The sequence below is a fragment of the Sinocyclocheilus grahami genome, unplaced genomic scaffold (genome assembly GCF_001515645.1).
Source record: "Sinocyclocheilus grahami isolate Dianchi unplaced genomic scaffold, SAMN03320097.WGS_v1.1 scaffold1570.1, whole genome shotgun sequence".
In the NCBI taxonomy this organism is placed as follows: domain Eukaryota; kingdom Metazoa; phylum Chordata; class Actinopteri; order Cypriniformes; family Cyprinidae; genus Sinocyclocheilus; species Sinocyclocheilus grahami.
In genome coordinates this window covers 62,968-86,118 of record NW_015506749.1, presented here as the reverse complement: position 1 = coordinate 86,118, position 23,151 = coordinate 62,968, and positions in this window count along the sequence as shown.

Genomic DNA, 23,151 nt, shown 5'->3' with positions numbered 1-23,151 from the left:
CAGTTATAGGTAAATTAATCTGAAACTAAAACTATAAACTTTTTTTTTGTTGAAATATATAAAAATTGAAAATAAAATAACATCAAAAAAAAAAGTTACAATTAAAACTGAAATCAGAATTGATTAAAAAACTATATAGACATTTTTTAGAAATGACAAAAACGCACACAAAAAATGTGCACAAAAATTCTGAAAACAGAAAACAAATTTTTTTGAAACTGTATGTTGTAAAGTAGTACTTAATATCGGTTAAAAAATGACAGTATGCCCCTTACTGCTCCGGGTGTGTGTTCACGGTTTGTGTGTGTTTACTGCTGTGTGTGTGCACTTTGGATGGGTAAATGCAGAGCACTAATTCCAAGTATGGGTCACCATACTTGGCCACATGTCACATGTCACATGTCACTTCACTTTAATTTATCCAGAACTTTGGTTTGTGTTGGTCATGTCCTGCTGTCCAGGGTGGTCTGAATGCTTGATCACTAATTACACATCACAGATAAACCAAAAGGCAATCAGAGGCATAGCAAGATGGTCCCAGCATGAAAGACTCTCACCAGCTGTCTTTACAAAAGCCTTGAAATGATTACTGTTCTCACTGTGCAGCGCTGCTCGTGATAGCTTTTTACTGCAGTTAGGTCCAAAACCAGCTTTTCCAGCTCAAAATAATGTTGCCATGTATTTTAAAAAAAAATTTATATACGTGTGACAAATATGCAAAAAATTAAAAAAACAGGAAGGGGGCCAACACTTTTTCACACCACTGTACAATTATATTGCCTTAGTAATGAGAATTGAGAGAATCTTAATGGTCCTATACAAATAGACTTTACTTTTTTAAATATTTATCTTTATATTACTTTTATTTATTTATTTATTCATTCATTCATTCATTTATAATATTATTATCATCATCATCATCATCATCATCATAATCATAATCTGATTTTGAGGAGAATTATGAGCCAGACAAGTGAGATTCACCCAAACAAACTTAAGCATAAAATTAACCAATTTTATTCCCTGAATGAATTTACCCAATTTATTTCATTTATCCACATTCATTAGTTGAAAAAACAAACAATCACTTGCTTTATACAGGTTGTTCAAAGTTTGTTACATTGTTACCTTGTTGTTTTCTCTCAGGCTGGTCATGAATTTCTAAAGTGAAAGACATTTTAATACTTCAGTCTGTTAAAACCCAGAAGATATATTTCTAATTACGTTGCTTAAATTATTTCTTTAGTTCATTAGGTGTGATAAACAAGAAAATTAGACGTCACTTTTTAATGCACATCTTGAAGCTTGTGGGCAGAAAAATCTGACTTTATTCAGCTGAAAAAAAGAGCTGAAAGCTAATATTAAAATAAATTAATTCAGGTGCAGGTTTAATCTGAGCTAATAATACCACAGAGCATGAGAACATGAGCTCGGCCTGAAGAATAATGTCAGCTGTTTAATGCTCGCTGTAGCCTGAGGAAGGAGCCACCGTTACTGAACATCAACCCGAGGAAAATCAGACAGCAAAAATAATTTGAAAAGCAATTCAATACTGATCCTCGCCTGTAAAAGGGTCTGTTAAAACCCAGAAGATATATTTCTAATTACGTTGCTTAAATTATTTCTTTAGTTCATTAGGTGTGATAAACAAGAAAATTAGACGTCACTTTTTAATGCACATCTTGAAGCTTGTGGGCAGAAAAATCTGACTTTATTCAGCTGAAAAAAAGAGCTGAAAGCTAATATTAAAATAAATTAATTCAGGTGCAGGTTTAATCTGAGCTAATAATACCACAGAGCATGAGAACATGAGCTCGGCCTGAAGAATAATGTCAGTTGTTTAATGCTCGCTGTAGCCTGAGGACGGAGCCACCATTACTGAACATCAACCCGAGGAAAATCAGACAGCAAAAATAATTGGAAAAGCAATTCAATACTGATCCTCGCCTGTAAAAGAAGCCAGCACCAAGCATTCACACATCGTCTGGTCTTGTCTATGTCTAGGACAAGTTGGAGTTTCCCTTTGATCTCACCTCAGATCACCTACCTGGACTTTATGCAAGTTTGCTGTCTTCATAGCCTTCGCATCAGCTCTGTGGATTCTTCCTAGAGAGGAATGGGACATTTCTGCTACTCCGTCTACTACTAAGCTCCAGATCCGTTCAAGATACTCACCTGCTGTCTTGCATTTCTGCTCACCTGTTAATCAACTGCTTTATAAAGAACATTGTTGCACTTACCTGAAGTCTCTACCTGACTCACCTGACTCCTTAAGGCCCCGATATACTTCAAACGAATTAGAAGAATGAACTGATATGATGTAATTTCGAACAAAATCAGACCAAAACTAAATTCGTTTCGAGTTTGTTTTGGCAGTTCGAAACAGCTCACCTAAGCGAACTTTCTGGGGGAGTTCGTTTTGGCTCCTAAAGACCTTTGAGCTACCATTGGTCTGTGGCGATTACGCAATTGGTGGGTGTGTTCTTTGACATGGGGAATTATTTTTATCTTTTTTTTTTTTTTCCCAGGTTCGTTTCTCATTCAGTGGAGGTCAGGCAGGAGAACAACATCTCCAAGTCACTAGCAACATAAATACAGTGTGTCGAATAGCTGAGCTGCCACAAATATATTCGCACCTGTACGATCGCTCGCGGAGAGACTCAGAGAAAGCATTTAATTCCTAGAAAAAAATTGCAACGAAACTTGGTGTCGACGACCCGGAGTTGTGCAAAAAGCGCCGTAGAGAAACATTAGATGCAAGTTTTCCAAAGCCATGAAAGGAAAGAGTAAAGATATAAGGTAGCAAGTACCAAATACATGTCTTTCAAATAAATGTTACACCATACTGCTGCTGTTGTTGTTCTTTCAATAAGTGCATTTAAAAGGTATACAATAAATGAAATGCAAAAAGAACACACTTTTAAAAACCTTTGTTTTTATCAAATCATGACACCACATACAATATAAAAAGGTGTAATAATTTATCCAGTTTAATAATATAAATGAACACTAATAAAATAAAGTAACAAACAGGTTTGTGTTATTGAGATGATTCCAATATTTTTTTTCCACATCATGCTAAAGTTTTCAGATTATGAGCCATTCACACTTAAAGGACTGATTATGGAAAATTGAATGGTTCTTTTGTATTGTAAACATGATACTTGACTCTGAACTGCTGCTAATTATTATTCTTTTGTCTATAATATTCTGACCATTGGTACCTGTCTCACACCTAGATATGCCATCATTGCATCGTTGTTGTGTTTAGGGCATACGCGTGAGCATCGCAACACATGTTTACATTAATCTACACCCTGCCTCCAGCAGCTCGGGGGTGTTGGAATGTTTGACAACAGTATACCGTCACTCAGCCTTTTCGAACTTCATTTTGACCCCGAACGAAAACGAACTTCGTTTGAAGTATATCGTGGCCTTTACTCTACTTGCAATCTCCCGCAATCCTCTTCATCGTCTCCCCTGTGGAAAGAAGAAAAGAAAGCAACAGTTGCAGTCAACTAACTCTTGAGAAACCTGCAAATCTATTTACCTACTTACCTGTTGCCTGGTTGTGTTGAACTCTGCTCGAGCCTGTCAATAAACCTGCATTACCTTACCTGTGCATTCCTCGCATGGTCTTTCCTCCGTGTTTTGACAGTAGACCAGACCTAACAAAACATGAACAGCCTGCCATCAAACCCTCCACTTCCCTGGACATCGGGATCATCTGGGGTCATTCCAGTCTCAGGTCATTCCAGTCTCAGACTCCACTCCAGTTGTTAACCCAGAACCCATTCCTGAGACAATGGCCCCTATAAATTCTGCCAAAAGGAGGAAGCAGAGAAAGGTTAAGTATGCAGCAACGACTCAAGTTCCCAAGTTCGGCCTAGAATTGACTTCAGCTCCTGAATCCATTTCAGAGTCCAGTTATGAGTCAGCTCCAGTCCCACAGTTCAGTAATGAGGCCGCTCCAGTTTCAGAGTTCTGTTTTGAGTCTGTTTCGGCCCCAGAGTCTGCATCGGAACTCACTCTAATCCCTGAATCTTCCTTTAAGTTTATCTTCAGTCCTAAAGCCTGTAAAAGAATTCCATTCAGACCATGCAACCATCTCAGAGCACAGCTCCAGATCAGCTCAAGCCCCTGACTGGAGTGGAGAGATTGCTCCAGCCCCTGACCAGAGTCGAGAGAAGGCTTATGTTCACGAGTTTAGATCAGAGAGGGCTCCAGTCCCAGAGTTTAGCCCAGAGAGGGCTCCTGTTCCCGAGTTTAGCACAGAGAGGGCTCCTGTTCCAGAGTTTAGCACAGAGAGGGCTCCTATTCCCGAGTTAGGCCCAGAGAGGGCTTCTGATCTCGAGTTAGGCCCAGAGAGGACTTCTGTTCCCGAGTCTAGCCCAGCGAAGGCTCCAGTCCCCGAGTCTAGCCCAGAGAGGGCTCCTGTTCCCGAGTTTAGCACAGAGAGGGCTCCTGTTCCAGAGTTTAGCACAGAGAGGGCTCCTGTTCCCGAGTTTAGCCCATAGAGGGCTCCAGTCCCTGAGTTTAGCCCAGAGAGGGCTCCTGTGCCCAAGTCTAGCCCAGAGAGGGCTTCTCTTCCTGAATTTAGCCCAGAGAGGGCTCTTGTTCCAGAGTTTGGCCCAGAGCGGGCTTCTGATCCCGAGTTTGGCCCAGAGAAGTTATCTGTTCCAGACCAGAGTCCAGTGCAGTCTGCAGCCCCGGACCAGAGTCCAGTGCAGGCTCCAGCCCCTGAGCTCAGCCAGGATCATGTTCTAGTCCATGAATCCATTTCAATGTTTGCTCCTAGTCCAGAGTCCGCTCCAGAATGCTCCCCAGAGCTCAACCAGGAGCCCGCTAACTTCACAGAGCTCAACCAGAAGCCCGCTCACTTCACAGAACTCAACCAGGAGCCCACTCACTTCACCTCGTCTGCTTCATCTTCTCCCCTGTGGAAAAGAGAAAAGAAAGGAACAATTGCACTCAACTAAGTCTTGAGAAACCTGCACATCTATTTACCTACTTACCTGTTGCCCACTTGTGTTGAACTCTGCTCGAGCCAGTCAATAAACCTGCATTACCTTACCTGTGCATTCCTTGTATGGTCTGTCCTCTGTGTCATGACAAAGGTAGATGCATGATAAATCACACTTTAGCAGTTGTATTTTTAATGTGTGCTGAAAAAAGTGGAAGCAGCGAAAGAGGAAGGGATAAGAGCTTGAGGTAAGCAGTTTTATGTTTTAGCGCCATGCCACGTTGATTTCATGTTGCATTTTTATTGGTTGGTCAGTAAACGTGGATTGTAGCAGTAAACACACTATGCGATGATCATGCTGTATTGTAGGCTATCTTTGGTCGCAAGACTGTGACAACGGCTGCCTTTGAACCTCTCTCACTGTACAACACAGGACCACCGATTAGGAGCCACGATCACAGAAATCGGCATGATTGTTTCACGATGCCAATCTTTTGTCTGGGAGAGCCGAAAATCCTGCAGTATGTTTAGGGCTTAACTTCTCCCATCCTAACTGTACATGCTCCTCTGAACTTTGATTTGCATCCTACTTGTTTGCAGTGCAAAATTTCATTTCCCTCAATGCTATAATTTTGCACCTTCATGAGCATTAATTTTCATTAGGCACCTGTCTGCATTTGACAAGAGACAATATCTTGTTCTCAATCAATCAGTCAGTCTGCCAGATGGGTGAGTAGGAAGACAAGCATGATCTCCAGTCATTCATTCTTTTCTAGTCTGATTTAGTTTTCCAAATAATATATGCTTGCAGCCAATGCTTTGTCAACAGCCTGTCTTCTGCATCCAGAACAATAACTCTTCTCCTAATATATCTTAGCCTTGTTTTACTGTTTATATCAGCACCAAAGTGCCTCATATATAAAAGACTGGCCATGATATGTGATTGAAATTTTGTGCTGACGTTATGGAGTTGGAAAGTCCAACCTCACAATATCTGTCATATAAAACAAGCCTTTTAGAAATGTTCTGCTCTTTTATTTACAACACTGCCCTGGTCTGCTACTGAAATTTTAAAGGGGTCATATGATGCAATTTCTATTTTTCCTTTTTCTTTGGAGTGTTACAAGCTCTTGGTGCATAAAGAAGATCTGTAATGTTGCAAAGACTAAAGTCTCAAATCCAAAGAGATATTCTTAATAAAAGTTAAGAGTCAACAACGCCCACCTAAAACGGCTCGTTCTAACACGCCCCCACATGTCTACGTCACGATGTGGGAAGATTTGCATAACACCGCCCAAATGTTCACACAAAAAAAGAAGGTGTAACTTTGATTCTCGCCGTAGTATTGTTGTTGCCGCCACCGCCATGTCGTGAAGGCACTGTGTGTTTCGTTGTGAAAGCGAAACTACTTTGTTTGGCCTACCAAAAGAGGACTACAGTATATCAGCTTCGTCATGCCTAGAGCTGATCCGTGCTGGTCGCTGAGGAAATACATCAACTTCGCGCTGTGGATCGCCGGATCGGCTCCTTCATCGAATCCGCCGGTCGCGCCAGTCACGCCGTTCTCAAGCCCACTCTCAAGCCCCCTCCGCTCACTCTAGGCCGCGGTGTGTGACGCTGTTTCGTTGTGAAAGCGAAATTACTTTGTTTGGCCTTCCAAAAGAGGACACGACTAGAAATCAGTGGTTAAGTTGTATGTACAACACTGTTCCAGAACAGTTTAACCCAAATATTCAAATGTGTCCAGCGCATTTTATGGAGGACTGTTTCCTGATCCTGGGAGAGGAGACTACAGTGCCGGCTGTTCTGACTCACAGACTGTAAGTACGTTTTTTATATTTAAAGAATTTGCCACTGACGATTCAAACGCAAATTTTGAGCAGTGTAGAGTAGCACTTGTTGTTTGTCATTTCTCCGATCACAAATGCAGACATGGTTTTATGTTTACGCGGCCTGATGCAACGCAACGTGTAAAAAGACAGTCTAAGTCATTATAATCTGTAATTATGTCCCCACTGGATGCAACAAATGCCTCGTTTATAATGGGTTTTAATGTTTTTGTCTCGATGTTCCAGCTGGACAGGGCATCACAATATGGTAAGGGGCATAACATTTCCGTCACACGCTTGAGGTATTCGGCCAATCACAAAGCACTAGATAGCTGGCCAATCAGAGCACACCTCGCTTTTCAGACCGATGAGCTTTGTAAAAATCAAGCGTTTCAGAAAGGTGGGCATAGAGGAGAAATAATATTGTATAGTATGTGGAAAATAATGTGTTTTTTGAACCTTAAACCGCATAAACACATTTCATTACACCAAATACACAAAATAATGTTCTTTTTAGCAGCATCATATGACCCCTTTAAGGCTATAACAAAGATAAAATGCATCTCTAACAAAAAGTACATTTTGTACCCTGCATGTTCTTAATGTGTAGACTTAAAAAGTAGACTTAATGTGTGCTCATATTTACCAAATTTGTGTTGGTGTAATCTACTGTAGTTACTTCTAGGAATCCACGCGATCAGGAATGTGGTGGAGGGTGAGACAGAAGTCTTTTTCAAAACAAGCAACTTTCTGAAAACTTGAACCCATTGTGAAACCTGCATTGGGAAATGTTTCACCCTCACTTGAAATTTCCATATGGAATTTCTATGTAAGAAATCCCATATTTCTATGAAAGCTGATTTCTGCCATGAAAGAACTTGGTAAGTCATAATTATAAGATGAAAAGTCGAAATTATGACTTTAAATGTTGTAATTATGATATACTAAAAGCCAAAAATTCTAAGTCGAAATGATGACATAGTCAGAATTATTAGATCAAAAGTCCAAATTATGACATACACAAGGTCCTGGAGTGGCCTAGCCAGTCTCCAGATCTCAACCTCATAGAAAATCTTTGGAGGGAGTTGCAAATCCGTGTTGCCCAGCGACAGCCTCAAAACATTACTGCTCTAGAGGAGATCTGGATGGAGGAATGGGCCAAAATACCAGCAACTGTGTGTGAAAACCTTGTGAAGACTTACAGCAAACGTTTGACCTCTGTCATTGCCAACAAAGGGTATATTATAACAAAGTATTGAGATGAAATTTTGTTATTGACCAAATACTTATTTTCCACCATAATTTGCAAATAAATTCTTTAAAAATCCTACAATGTGATTTTCTGGATTTTTTTTCTCATTTTGTCTCTCATAGTTGAGGTATACCTATGATGAAAATGACAGGCCTCTCTCATCTTTTTAAGTGGGAGAACTTGCACAATTGGTGGCTGACTAAATACTTTTTTTCTCCACTGTATGACTTTAAGTCTAAACATAAAAACATAACACAAAAAGTCAAACTTTTGAGATAAAAAGTTTAAATTATGACATACTAATTTATAGCTATGAGATCAAAAGTCAAAATTATGACACACTAAATCAATATTATGACACAAAAAAAATTAAATGATATTGGTCAAAATCGAGAAAGTCAATATTATGACATACTTTAAGTCATAATTATGAAATTTTAAAAAATTCAAAATTATGATTAATTTTGTCATTTGAGTCTTTTTTTGCCTTTTTATTTCAGAATTTCGACTTAGTATATTACAATTATGAATTGTCATAACTTCAATTTTTGTCATAATTTGACTTAAATTCACTATTGTGACTTAGTATGTCACAGTTATGACATTTCATGTCATGATTTTCATTTTTTAAATCTCAATTTTGATTTAGTGTCAGAATTGCAACCATTGTTCACATAATTATGAATTAGTATGTCAATTTTGACAAAGTCATACATTAGACTTTTTATCTCATAATTTTGACTTTTTGTTTGAAGATTTCATCTTTTATTTCATAATTTCGACTTAGTATGTCATAATTTCTATATTTAAAGTCATAATTACAATTTAGCAAAGCATGCTTTTTTTCTTACTCCTGCTTGCAATGTTACAGTATTTTCCATTTTATTTTCTCATTATTGATAGCTTTTCCACTTTTGAAAACTGTCAAGACTTGGTATATTTTGTGTAACCGCTCCTGACCATCTGTAACTGCCTCTCTCTGATGCTTCTGGGACTCTGGGACTTTTCCCCTCAAACAAACACTGTTCATGTAGCATGTGTCGGAAAGGGTGAGCACTAGCGCCGCAGCTTGACTCGCTCTGAGACTTTCAACCAGGGTTGTTTTTGAACACGGCTGTTGTTTAGTCTGAAAATCAAAGCTGTCTGGTAGAATAGAAGCACTTTGAGACCTGTCTGATCTTCACAAACATGCGCATGTCCACTTCAAAGCTGACGTCAGGAGAAAGAGCACATGTCTGCATTAGCATAGCAAAGAGAAGATACAAATGAATGCAAGACTAAATCACTATTCATATAATTCTGCATGCAGCACATATTCATCACAATATCAATATTATGACATAAAATCAACTAATTGATAGCATAATAAGAGTCATACATGACACACTGAATATATGAATATTAATAAACTACTTTGCATTTTACAAACACTTCTTTTACATATATACATATGTCAACTTATATTGCACTACTACTTCATGTCAGGACCTACTGAAAAAAAAACCTCTTAATTAGGTGATTTGAAATAAGCTGATGATCCTGATGAGTATTCAGAAGGCACAAGAGGAATATAGTTTGAATGTAGCTGAATATATCTGAACGTTGTCGTACTTCAGCATGTGACAGAGATTCCGCCCCACTCATTGAAAGGATGCACCGCAGGGCTGGAAGAGTTGATTGCCTATTGATGAGATTTATTTAAAGCATTTACAAGAGCAAGTGAGGGCTTTTCTTTCTTTTAGAGTGGCAGAAAGGGAGGGAAAGAGAATGAGTGAGAAGCACTGAACATAGCGTCTATTTAAAAGACGACTGTCCTTGACCTGTTTCTGATATTTTTTTATGTGTCTGGGCTGAGAAAATTGCCAAATATCTAATAGAGATTTACCTGATTAATGATGAAAACTCAACATCTCTACCCTCCAAATCTCCAGGAGTTGTCTATTTTTTTCACTTGTTTCAAATTATGACAAGTTATGAGATACATTATGACTACATACTGTAATTATGAGATCAAAAGTAAAAAGTTTGTCATACTGTCATAGTTATGAGATTTTTAGGTAATTATGAGACACTAAGTAAAAATGATGCTATAGATAGTATTGTTTGCCTTTGTATCTCATAATTATGACTTTTTTGCCATAATTACAACTTAGTATGCCATAATTACATTTAAAACACGAAATATAATTTTGACTTCCTCTCATAATTGACTTTTTGTCATAATTTAGCCTTTTTATCTCATAATTGACTTTGTGTGTCATCATTTTGTCTTTTATCTCATGATTATGACTTAGTATATCATAATTTTGAAATGTTATATCATAATTTTGACTTTTGAAGTCATAATTACATCATATAAAGTCTTATTAGTAGGAACATGACAAAAACATCTTAGAAAGACGATTCATTTTTGTATCTCTTTTTTACTCATTAAAAAGTGTTACGCTAAAGGCACGTTCGTACCAATAATAACTAAATGATAGCACTAAATCAGTATACTATACTATATTGATAGCACTATACATGATGCACTTAATTTATACATATTGATAGACTACTTTGCATATTGCAAACACTGCTGATTCATATATTCATACATCAGTGTATATTGTACTGCTGAGAAAATGTCTTTAAATTGGTAAGAGATTTATCTGATTAGCTAATATGAAGATGAAAAAAATGAAAATGTTTTCATCAAACGATTTTAAAGAAGAAGTATTTTTGTATTCATTAAAAAGTTTTACACTAAGAAATGAATAATTTTGGGAAAGTTTCATGTTGTACATGTGACATAGTCAAAAGCTCAATACTGACCAGCTCAATACTACTTTTTTTCATTAACTCTCCTCATGATCAGACACTTTTATTTGCTGAATAAATTACCGGCCAACTGTCAATATATATATTGGGTGTATCTCATCAGTAACAGAAAACCACTTTTCACTGAAGAAACAAAGACATACATGTTTTGAAGGACATGAGTAAATTATGACAGAATGTTCATTTTTAGATTAATTGACCTTTAACTAAATGAGGTGATGCATCTGTGCTGCTTTTAGAGTAATTGCTTGAGTGTTTGATTAATCAGTATTGGGATGCAGGTTTAAAGCCCATTTGAGCACCAAAACGGCACTAATGAGGGAATCTTTCATTTTTTTCCTTCTCAGAAAGTTCAATAACATTTCTGTTAAATGTGCAATTTACATCTTCACACCTTCACATTCACAATTACATTCATCTGTAAGTTCATTCATCAGAGGCGCTTGAGCGGATTATAGCGCTGTGACATGAGTTTGTCCTGCTCTCCGTGAGAAAGCTCTTAATGACTGTGTCTGCCATAGGGACGTGTCCTTAATGAGCAAGTGTTTCTGAGGATATATTTACTCTCTCTCTTCCTCTACGAAATCCTCCCTCACTCAGTGTCACTTTTATTTTGTTAGTTTTCTGCGTCATACCAGCTAAGCAGATTAAAAATGAATTATTGCAAGGGGATCAAGTTTATCACCCCATAGAGATGATCATTCAACCAATAAAGGCTTGAATCTTGAGGTTTTCTGAGGGTAAGCCAGTACACATCAGTTTTAACATTAAACTTTTGTTCAAACATTTGAATTCACATGTAAATGCAACAGGTAGATGTAATATGTAATTATTATTATTATTATTATTTTTATTATTCGTAGTAGTAGTAGTAGTAGAATAAATATTACGTGTTCTTTTGTTTTATTTAAATATTAAATGATTATTAATAAATATTACTTTGTAATGTGAATGGATGCAATTTTATATGCAATTAAAATAAATAATTCTTCAATTTAGGCCTTTTTTACATGAAAAATGGTGTATGTTGCCTGAAACATTTAGAAATTGACATTTGTGGCCTGGAAGTTTACAATTGTTTACAGATGCATCAACGCATAATTGAGTTAATAACAATTCACAGTGCTCAAAATGCTTTTCCTGTCTTGATATTGAAATGAGGCTTTTAATGTGTCAAGTAAACAGAAAAACCTGTTCTGCAGTCAATTACTCTGGTTGCAAAGATTGTGTAATTGCCATAAATTGTTACAAGGAAAATGTCACATTCATGCAAGAGGCTCCTACTGCTAACAACGGTGTTTGCTGAGGCAAATGTTAAATTAAAGGGTTAGTTCACCCAAAAATGAAAATTAGCCCATGTTTTACTCACCCTCAAAGCATCCTAGGTGCAAGGTTATTTTCGTAAACGAAAACTAAAACTAAGACTAAAACGATTGATGAAAAAACAATTGAAATAAACTGAAATAAAATAAAAACGTCAAAATAATTGAAAAACTAAAACGAAACTAACAACAGTTATTGAAAAACTAACTGAAATAAAATAATAATTATCAAAAATAAATAATCGTTTTCATAATCATTACGTTCTCACCCCTTGGCGGAAAAATATACGAGCTGTGTGGAGGTTTAGGGAAATAGCCTACATGTAATGGCGCATCACGCACATGGGGTTATCTGATGGAGAGACGCAAAGCAGTTTAAAGCCTGCACGGGTTCTGTTTGGTAAACGTGCACCAGCAGTATTTAACAGAACACCTGACCCATTATCTGACAGCAGCACTAATTTAATTCTGTACAAGACCAGAACCGTTTTGACATAAAGACCGCGAGTCGCAACCCGAACCGCACTCGCATTAAATCTATTACATCAGGTAAACAAGATTATTTATTTTATCATGTAACACAAGCAATCAAACCATCATTAGGCATTCTAGGTTGGTGCTTTGAAGAAAAACAGACATGCAGTGCAACATGATAATTAACAGGAAAAAAAGATCCTTTCTGTAAACAGCACAAAACTTTTGCCAAGCATCTTGTGATCACTCTGCCAGGCTTTTGAACAAATGTGCATTGGCTAAATCACATCATACACACGCTTATAATTCTTCATAAATGAAAAGAACATTCAAATATAAGCCGTTACTGTTAAATGCGATTGCCTTTATTATTGAATTTCATTAGTCCCATTGATGCACGACTGTTCACGGAAAAGTGAGCAAGACACCACAGTTACAATATCATAATTATGGTTCAATAAGAAAAGACATATAACCAAATCAGGCTACATTTATTTTCATACTAAATATCTGACTCACATCATTGGACATGACATTAAGCGTGACTTGTGTAGATTAATTTAGTAAAAAAGGCTTTCCTGCTTTCTTTGTGGTATATTTGTATACTTTTACTATCTAATCAATCTCAGCATGCGTTCATTTTGTGTCGCTATATGTTTGCCTCACTAAGGTTAAATTATGCCTACGTCTTTCTTTGGCCTGCGCTCTGGAAGTGATCTGTTAATTCTGCTAAACTTGAATTAAAACTGAAACTAAACTATATAAAAACTAAATAAAAATGTGTTCAGAATCCAAAAATGTCTTCCGTAGTGAGCACAAAAAGGCAAATGTGAAATAAATAATATCTTGTTATGAACAATGCATGATGCACACGCTGGGCCCTATCATACACCCAGCGCAATGCGACGCAAGTGTTTTTTGCTAGTTTCAGCCCGAAGTAGTTATCATTTTCACGTACTGCGCCACGTTGTTTAAATAGCAAATGCATTTGCGCCCATTTGCAGTAGCCCCTCACTGCAGAACAAAGATCAAGGGGGCGGGGTTGGATCCACATCTAGGGGGTGGGGATGGTAGGTTTAGGGGTGGAGATTGGTAGGTTTAGAGATGGAGATGGGTGGGTGTAGGGATCAGGGGGTGGAGATGGGCAGGTTTAGCTATATGTAAGGTGGGAGGAGTTGGATCTGGATCCAACCTCGTCCCCTGGATCTTGTGTTCTGCAGTGAGTAGAGGTCTACACGGAGGACCCGAGACCCGAGGACCCGGGACCCGACCCGGGATCCGTATGGGTTCGGGGCTATATTTTAAATGGTCAGCCGGGTCCGGGTCGGGTCCCAATCTATTACTTCGGGACCCGGGTCTGTTTAACATTGTGTGTAATAGTCGATCGGACTCGGAAAACACCCGGCTGTTATCTGAGTCAGTCAGCGCTGTGCGTATGTTGTTGAGAAAATTTGTTGAGTCGGTAATTTGAAATAAGGTGAAAAAATTATAATAAACACGAGCGACATCATCAGTGGGGCGGAGTTAATGCACACGCAACGGTGATAATGGATACCTTCATGAGTGATGTGAGTTATTATTGATTTTTTTTTTTTAATAATATTATGAATGAACTGTCTTGTTATATCTAAATTGTTTGCTCCGACTCGGCTCAGAGAGCACAGAGATGATAGAAAATAAGTAAAGCTAACGTCAGCAGCCATATGGCACTGGACGAGCAATCGTTATTATAATCCAAATGGGCAAACAGTCTAAATTATTATGCAAGTTGACTCGAGATACAAAAAAAAGCAAAATTGCAAAGTCGCATTTGTCATCTGTCACCGTGACAGCAAGTGGAATTTTGAAACTGGAATAATGAGTGGATTACGCATTTCAATTGGCAAGAGAGGAATAACACGGATGGAACTTTCTTGACAAGGAGGATTGTGTGCATCACAGTCAGGTACAAGGGAGAAGGCTTCTTACATTAGGTAAGACAAAAAGTTAAATTTTCGCAACTTGTTTATCGTCTTGTTAATAGCAATTTGCTGTGGAATATGTGCCGATCGGGTCCAGTCGGGTCTGTGTCTTCCCGGCCGGGTTCGGGTCCATCTTTCAAATAATTGACGGTCCGCGTCGGTTCCGGGTAGTACATTTTTGACATTTTTCGGTTCTGCACGGGCCCGGGTCCAACTTTCAAAATAATAGACGGGTCCGGGTCGGTTCAGTGTAGCACATTTACGGGTCTCTTCGGGTTCTGGTACGAATTTATGGACCCGTGTAGACCTCTAGCAGTGAGGACCATCTCCCCATTTGTGCACCTATGGGCGTGCTGGTCTGAAAACGAGGTGTGTTCAGGAGCATTGTTGGCGCGTTGCTATTTCGAAGCAACTGAAATAGACTGCGCCATTGACCAACTAAAACCTGGTCTAAAGTCAATGGTGCAGTATTTTTGTTTTGTTTTTAAAGTGCGTCTATCCGTTGTGGATCCGCCTACACTCCGCTTATTACACACACAGGGACATGCAGCAGCACACAAATGTGCCAAATATTAAAAATTAAAGGATTACAATGTAAAATATTACTATTGTGTAGGCTACATAAATATAAAATTGCCTACATGTCATAATGGATAGTCATCGCATGTATCAGAATTAGGCTACCTATTTCATGCTCGCGCATGAGCAGCTCCGTTTCCTCTTTGGATACGCGTTTAGTCTTTTCGCTTGCAAATTCGCTGTGTCAATAGTCCCTGCGTTACATTCGGAAGGGCTCATCCCTATGCCCTAATCCCTTCAATGGGTTTACCCTCCGGAGGGAGAGCTTCGAAGGGTTGAAGGGTGTAGGGGACCAAACAACTGTTTCTTAAAGTCCCCCCCCCCATCATGACATGCTCACACGGAGGCGCCGTCATCATGCAAAGAATCTGCGCAAAGGATCATGGGAGTCAGTTTTGCCAGATTGAGCGGTTTTGAATTTGATTGTGTGGGTAAAAATTGGCTTGGGCGGGTGGACAAAATTTGGGTTGGTTTGGGGTCAGTTTGGCAGTTTTCAAATATATACGGCATAGAATAATTGTTTAATAAACAAGCTCAAGTATGCATGTACTGCATACTTGTCCAATCAGACATCACAACGTTGCTACACACACACACACACACACACACACTGGTGCTGATGTAAACGTCGACAGCCACACTTATCACGAGGGCTCAGCAGATTAGATAAATCCTTGCTGGATTTATCCTTGCCTAAAAAAAACTGCTAGACTTGATTAGTTTTGACTGTGCAAAGTTCTGTATTATGTTCTACAATATGAACTTAACAAGAGGCTTCCTCTAGGTCTGTGTAAAATTATAGAGCGACACGAAGGTAAGCGCATTATTGTTGTTGTTATTTATTTTTTTTAATTTCGGATTATAATTCAGTGTGTATCAATGAATGACACAGTTTTGACTGTCATGGTGTGTACATGAACGAGAGTGAAATACCTGCTAATTACATTGCTTTTTCCTATCACTTATATTGGGCACATTTATATAATTTATCAACCTTGATTTACATATTCATCACATTATTTTTACAGTTAAAGTTTTGGGCGGTTTTTTGTGAGCTTTTGGGCTGGAAATCGTCCATCCAATCTGGCAACACTGATGGGAGCCCGAAGTGTCCATCAGTTGAACCCTTCAAAATCCTTCATTCCGAAGAGCCCTTTGAAGTGGCCAGTTTTGAGCACTTTGGTTTGGAACGACCCTTCAATATGGCGACCATGATTGTTTTCACGCCGAAGTGCCCTTCGGAGGGCGATATATCCCGTTTAGAACGCACCGAGTGAATCCGCCATGGCCATCCAGATGAGACTCTGATTGGCTTATTGTACATTATGCCCAAAACACACCCATTATTCATTAAGAGAATAGGGATAACCCTTTAGACCATGCGCCGGGCGTGCCGACCGTTTTCCCGTCGTTAAACTAGCAAAAGTGGATTGGGACACGCCCTAAGTGCACCTGCGCCTTGCGCTTTAGACCATGCGCTTAGATCATTGAAATAGGGCCCCTTGTGTCAAAAGGTAACTGTCCTACTACTCCGCATGCGCGTTGTTACTCACGCAGTGGCTACTTCCTGCATTGACTGAATTTACATACTGAAATTCAGTATGTATATATATCAGACTGAATATATATACAGTGGGTACGGAAAGTATTCAGACCCCCCTTAAATTTTTCACTCTTTGTTATATTGCAGCCATTTGCTAAAATCATTTAAGTTACTTTGTTTCCCTCATTAATGTACACACAGCACCCCATATTGACAGAAAAACACAGAATTGTTGACATTTTTGCAGATTTATTAAAAAAGAAAAACTGAAATATCACATGGTCCTAAGTATTCAGACCCTTTGCTGTGACACTCATATATTTAACTCAGGTGCTGTCCATTTCTTCTGATCATCCTTGAGATGGTTCTACACCTTCATTTGAGTCCAGCTGTGTTTGATTATACTGATTGGACTTGATTAGGAAAGCCACACACCTGTCTATATAAGACCTTACAGCTCACAGTGCATGTCAGAGCAAATGAGAATCATGAGGTCAAAGGAACTGCCTGAAGAGCACAGATCTGGCCAAGGTTACAAAAAAATTTATACTGCACTTAAGGTTCCTAAGAGCACAGTGGCCTCCATAATCCTTAAATGGAAGAAGTTTGGGACGACTATATATATATATATATATATATATATATATAATAATAAATGTTTGACTAATAGGGGTGGTATGATAAATTGATATACCAAAAAGTGCAGTATTCTCCTGTATTGCATAGATAGATAGGTATAACATATAACTGAATAAGCCAAATACAAATCTTCATGATCTCACACACACACACCTGTTTACTGTACACAGACAACATTTTACTGTTTGCATTTCTAGTACAACCCTCTTTCCTTAGCTCAAGTATGCAAACCTCTTTGACACATGCACTGGAAAATGTATTACATTGAAAGTTACATTTTCAAATGAAATGGCAACATGATCGTTTTATAAAGTATGCATTCATATGTGCTTAATTTTCACTGGAGGAAACAGTTGTGTGATGTGATGAGGGGTGAACACAGCGAAAACTTAGGCTACAGTAGATGAGGAACTGATTGATATTTTGTAAACTGTATTTATGATAAAGAACAGAACTGCACAGATGCAGATATTATAACTATCTATCGATAAACCCACACTTTGTCCTCTGTTTCTTGCTCTGCGCTGCTGCGGTCTGCGGAATGTGCGGATTGAAAAAGAACGCTCTGAAAGACGGGGAGGAGCCGATCGAAATCTGCCGCAGTTTTCATATGAAATTTATAAGGGACTGAGGCGATCACGAATTTGTGTACAGTTTATGTTATGTATTAAATTTTAGGGGGGCTGAGTAGTCATTTTAGGGGGTCTGTAGCCCCCCTAAAAATGGCAACGCCCATGGCTTACATAAGAATGATTGTGATTGTTCAATACTTAATTGTGACCTAATATAACCGTATCCTTTTGCCAAACAGCAAAGCAAGTGTTTTAGTTTACCTATTTATATTACACTCCTGCTACTGTACAACAAAAGTATAGGAACCATTTAATCTAATTTAATGTGACTTGCAAAATGAAAGCAATTCATATTGTGTTTCCTCAGGCAGATATGATCTAATAGTGTTCATCTCTGCAGAATGTGATGACGCACTGTCTCTTCACTTGCTCTTGCCATACAATGTCTGCCACAATACTAAAATTATATTCCCACTTACATTACAGTTGTTCTACGGTGTCTGCAGAGGCATTAAACACATATTAAATCTATAACATTAAACCTAGATATATCAGATGCTAGATAACATATACTGTATAAAACACAGTCAGTCTGCAGATGCAGCACTGCATGTCAATTATACAATGAACTCAGAATCAATATTAGAATCATTATTCAATAGCGTTTAATGTGCTCTGTCCCCATTCTAGGTCAGGAATCAATACATGTGATTACTTTTACAACTTTACGCGATAAAGGCACCTACTCACCCATTTACTTCACTTGTACCAAACAGTCTTTTTATTTTTGATGTATTACTGCTTAAACGTTTGTCATTTATTCACCCTCACGTTGTTCCAAATCTGTATGAATTTCCATATGGAAAACAATACTATGGATGTCAATGGCTACCAGCAACAAATATTAATCAATATGGCTGTTTATGATACTTGCTAGTCACTTTTTCACAGATTTGTAAATCATTTGCTTAGTGAACCTTTGAAGAGTTTTATTATTAGCATGTCTTTTTAACTCTCAGGGGTTGAAGCACTTGAGCATTTGGCACGGCACTGCATTTGGCACTTTATCTGAAGAACCTGTTGAACTGACAGAAGTACAATCTCCTTTTAGGTGGGTGATCGGAAATTGAAAACACTGAAATTTTTAATAAAGCAATTTGTGTGATTTCAGTTGTTTTTATTGAAAGTCTTTCTTCAAATGAAACAGCAATAGAAAATTGTTTTATTGTTGGCTAAATGTGATTAACTTCACTGCCAAGGTTGAGTCCCAGACTATGTAATTTTTTCCTGAAGGGACCATAATTTAACTACGGGGACATCTTTCCGAAGCTATCTGAACTGCCGAAGCTAGTGACAACACCCGGGTTGGACGCCAGCAACATCTTTAGTTAATAGATCACCCATATATTCGACATTTGTATCATCAGCCCTGATCCTCATTTGTCTGTTTTCAGAGACAGCACTGCTCTGATTCTTCAGGTTTACACAAGAATATTTCCCTGGACCAAAGTCACAGGGCAGGAATCCCACACATCTGAACCCTGGCAGGAGGACTATATACACAATTGAAAGCATCAATCTGTCCCTAACATTTGTCTTGCACTGCCCTTGCTGAAGGTTAGATCTGCTTTTATTGCTTTGTTGACTGCAGTAAAAAGAGCAGAGTGAGATTATCAGTGAATAACTGCTTTTGATCGATTCATTCCTCAAAAAAGCTCACCGTATGACTTCAGAAGGCTTAATAAAAGTCACTTTTATGGTACTTTAGTGATGTTTATTTTGTAATTTTGGACCCATTCACATTCATTATATAGGAAACAGTGGCCAGGATATCCTTATATTCTCCCGATTTGGAACAGCATAAGCATAAAAAAAGGAAATATGAGCATTAAAATTAGGTGTCTGAACCAATCACTGTCTGTTCGATGTCAAATGCTGAGCTGAATTAGTGATTGCAGACCCAATTTGACAAGGTTTTTGAATGGAACCGAACTATAATTAGAAGTTAATTAAACTGCATGAGAAAGAGACATAATCACAATTCATTCCTGATGGTTAATAATTCAATTCTGAAATTCAATAAAATATTTTTAGATAGATTATAGTGAGATGGTGCTTAAAACCATATTTGTTGGATCAAGCATTCTTCCAAGATATTGTCCATGTATCCTTAACATAACTTTACAATGGACAGTCTATGACTGCAGTCAAAAGAAATGGCAATTACAAATGTAATAAATATAAATAGGTTGATAAATGTATAGTGTTAGACTTGTAAAGAAATATAAAGTGTAATGGCTGTATATAAATATCCTTACTCCAGTCTTCAGTGTCACATGATCCTTCAGAAATCATTCTAATATGCCGATTTGCTGCTCAAGAAACATTTCTGATTATTATCAATGTAGAAAACACAATTTAGAATTTTTCAAAGTAGTTTATGTGTTTGTAAATTCTATAAACTGTATATGCCTTTTATATCCCCAGTATTTGTGTGTTATGTATATATTTTGTCCTAATAATTCTGATTTCCAAATTGGAAAACTATTGATTTTTTATTGTGTGTTGTCATGTGAACATGTTGGCATCAAGGGAGACGGATGCGATTAGTTATAAACACTCACTTTTAAACAAATGAAATGCATCATTGGCCCCAAAATAATACATGACTGTATATTTGCAGAAACAGGTGTAAATGATCTGTGATCTGTAAATCATCCTTTCTGGTTCCACAGAACAGGAAAGTGATTAGAATCTGTAACAGCATGAAATATTGATGAACAGAAAATGTAGGTGACAGCTGCCATTTATTTTATAACATTACAGACTACACGCTACAATTAAGTTCATTCAGTTCTAGAGAAGCTGAGATCTGCATTGACCCATGAAGCGCATTGACTATATCCCCAAATCACTTAACAAAAGAGTGACAGGGCAGGTTAGTCCATCTTGACAGATAAATGCCCCTCAATCACCCGCTTCTTCCGCCCCAGGAGCCTCTGATCTGGATAATCCTGTGCTGTTCAGGTGGAATTATTAAACGCCTTCCCTACAGGCTGCCCATTTCGCCACACTCACCTGTGCCATGGAAATGGCACTGACCACACATAAAGATTTCAGAAGCACCTCAGGTAGATTGAGCTCCTGACAGAGAGAAAACTGTGCTACTGTTCACAAACACACATGCATACAAATACCAATGAATTATATAAGGTTAATTGTCACTCAACATCACAGATTGATAAATCTCTTGATTTTTTTTTTCTCTTGGAAAGTCATAGAAATGCTATTGTGGATTTTTCTTTGGCTATTGGGAGAAAGAACACCAAAAATATATAGCCTATTTGTAGTCATTTCCATTCCCCACCATAGACGTATACTCAACTATGACGATTTCCACTTCTGAGAACCCTAAAAATGTGAAAAAGGTCTTGGAGACATTGCAAATATGGCTGAGTGAGCTTCCATTTAATCTCTAAGGAAAATGGTGTGAATTTATCGTAGGAGAGATTCCTTATGACAAAAATGTTGTGTTTTTTACTCAGTTTCCACTTGAACCTTCCTTTGAGGCTTTTTAAACATTAAAAGCTCAATCTCTCAAAATAATAATGTTCTGGTCTTGCTAAATCTCCATGTCACTTGGGGTCCTTTAGTTTTCCACTCGACATTGATGCATGTAGGTCTGTCAACGAGGCCACACACTGCGTTTCATATTGACTGAACATCTATTCAATTTTGCTTAAGTGCATCTGGCTTCTCTGTGTCTTCTACTCAATACAAGAGGCCGATAATGCAGCGGGACATTAAATGTTCTTCTGTTCTTAGAAGAAAACATATGGAGTATGCTTTGATCATGAGAATCAGACCTCATTCTCTGGTTGTCATGATGGAGAACCAAGAGCTCTTCATTTCTGTAAAGTCACACTACGCCTCTGAGTCACAAACAACAAGTTACATTTCCTGTGTTTGCAAGTGACCTTCTTCTCTGGTTTCATTGAGATAAATGTGAAAAGGCCAGTAAATGTGACATGACATTGGAAAGCAGATCATCTTGTGATAAACATTGTACTCATGTACGTCTGCAGAGGATATGTCTAGTGAAAATTTCAGCCTGATTCTAATATCTGTTTTTATTTTGAACGTAACTTTGTATTGTGACTAAATTAAGTCAATCTTTTCCAAAAGGATTGTTATATGCCAATGACAGATGCTGAGCTTTATCCAAATTTAGACAACTGTTCAGCATAATTATGATTATCTGTAATTCCCAAACCTACAGTAATTTAGTTTGGAGAGCACTTCTGATGACTGTATGCACAGAATAGCACCAAACGGTTTCCCATGACGTATTCTTTTCAAAGACAGAAAGCAAACCACCCTTATTTAATTTCAACATCACTAAAACAATTATTGATTGGCTTGACCTTTGCCCTTTAGCTAATTAAATTCATATGAAGAGGTTTGTCAAACTACACAGCCAAACAACCTTTTCACCTGTAATTGTCTGTCAATGCAGCTATTGATTAAGATGTCCACAGGCTTTCTCTTGTGTAATCAGTTTCCTTTTGTGTTGATCCATTAACTCAAAAGATGTCTGAGGACGCACAGAATCTTAGTCTTGCTAACTGATATACCTAAACATCAGACTGGATTTTCAGACATAGTATTTGTTTTACTAAAACATTTGCAATAAAACAATACTCTCTCACTTATGTGTTTTTGTCTCTTTTTTTTTTACTTTTTGTTTCTATATTTCTATCATGACAAATCGGTGAGAGTTTAGCACGGTAATATACATGACGATGTTAATGTGTTTGGTCTTGGTGGAATAGATCTGCTAAACTGATGCAGCAGCAGCAGAGCAAGTACTGAGGCTTGCTACTGCCAATACATCCACAGACATGTGAGCATGTAAGAAACACTGTATAACATATATATAATAATTACATATATAAAATTAATGTACAGCAGCAGATCTATACAGGTGGAGCTGGGGAAGGTGGAGGGTTTCTGAAGTGCGCTGCAACTGCTAAAGCAAACACTAGCCAAGTGTTTCAGTGTTGAGCAGCAAGCTCATTGGCTGCTAATGCAATAGAAACCAATCGGCTCCACCATGTGAAAAATTATGTCAGTATATCTAAAGTTTCATAAAACAATATTATTTATATATATGTGTATATATATATATATATATATA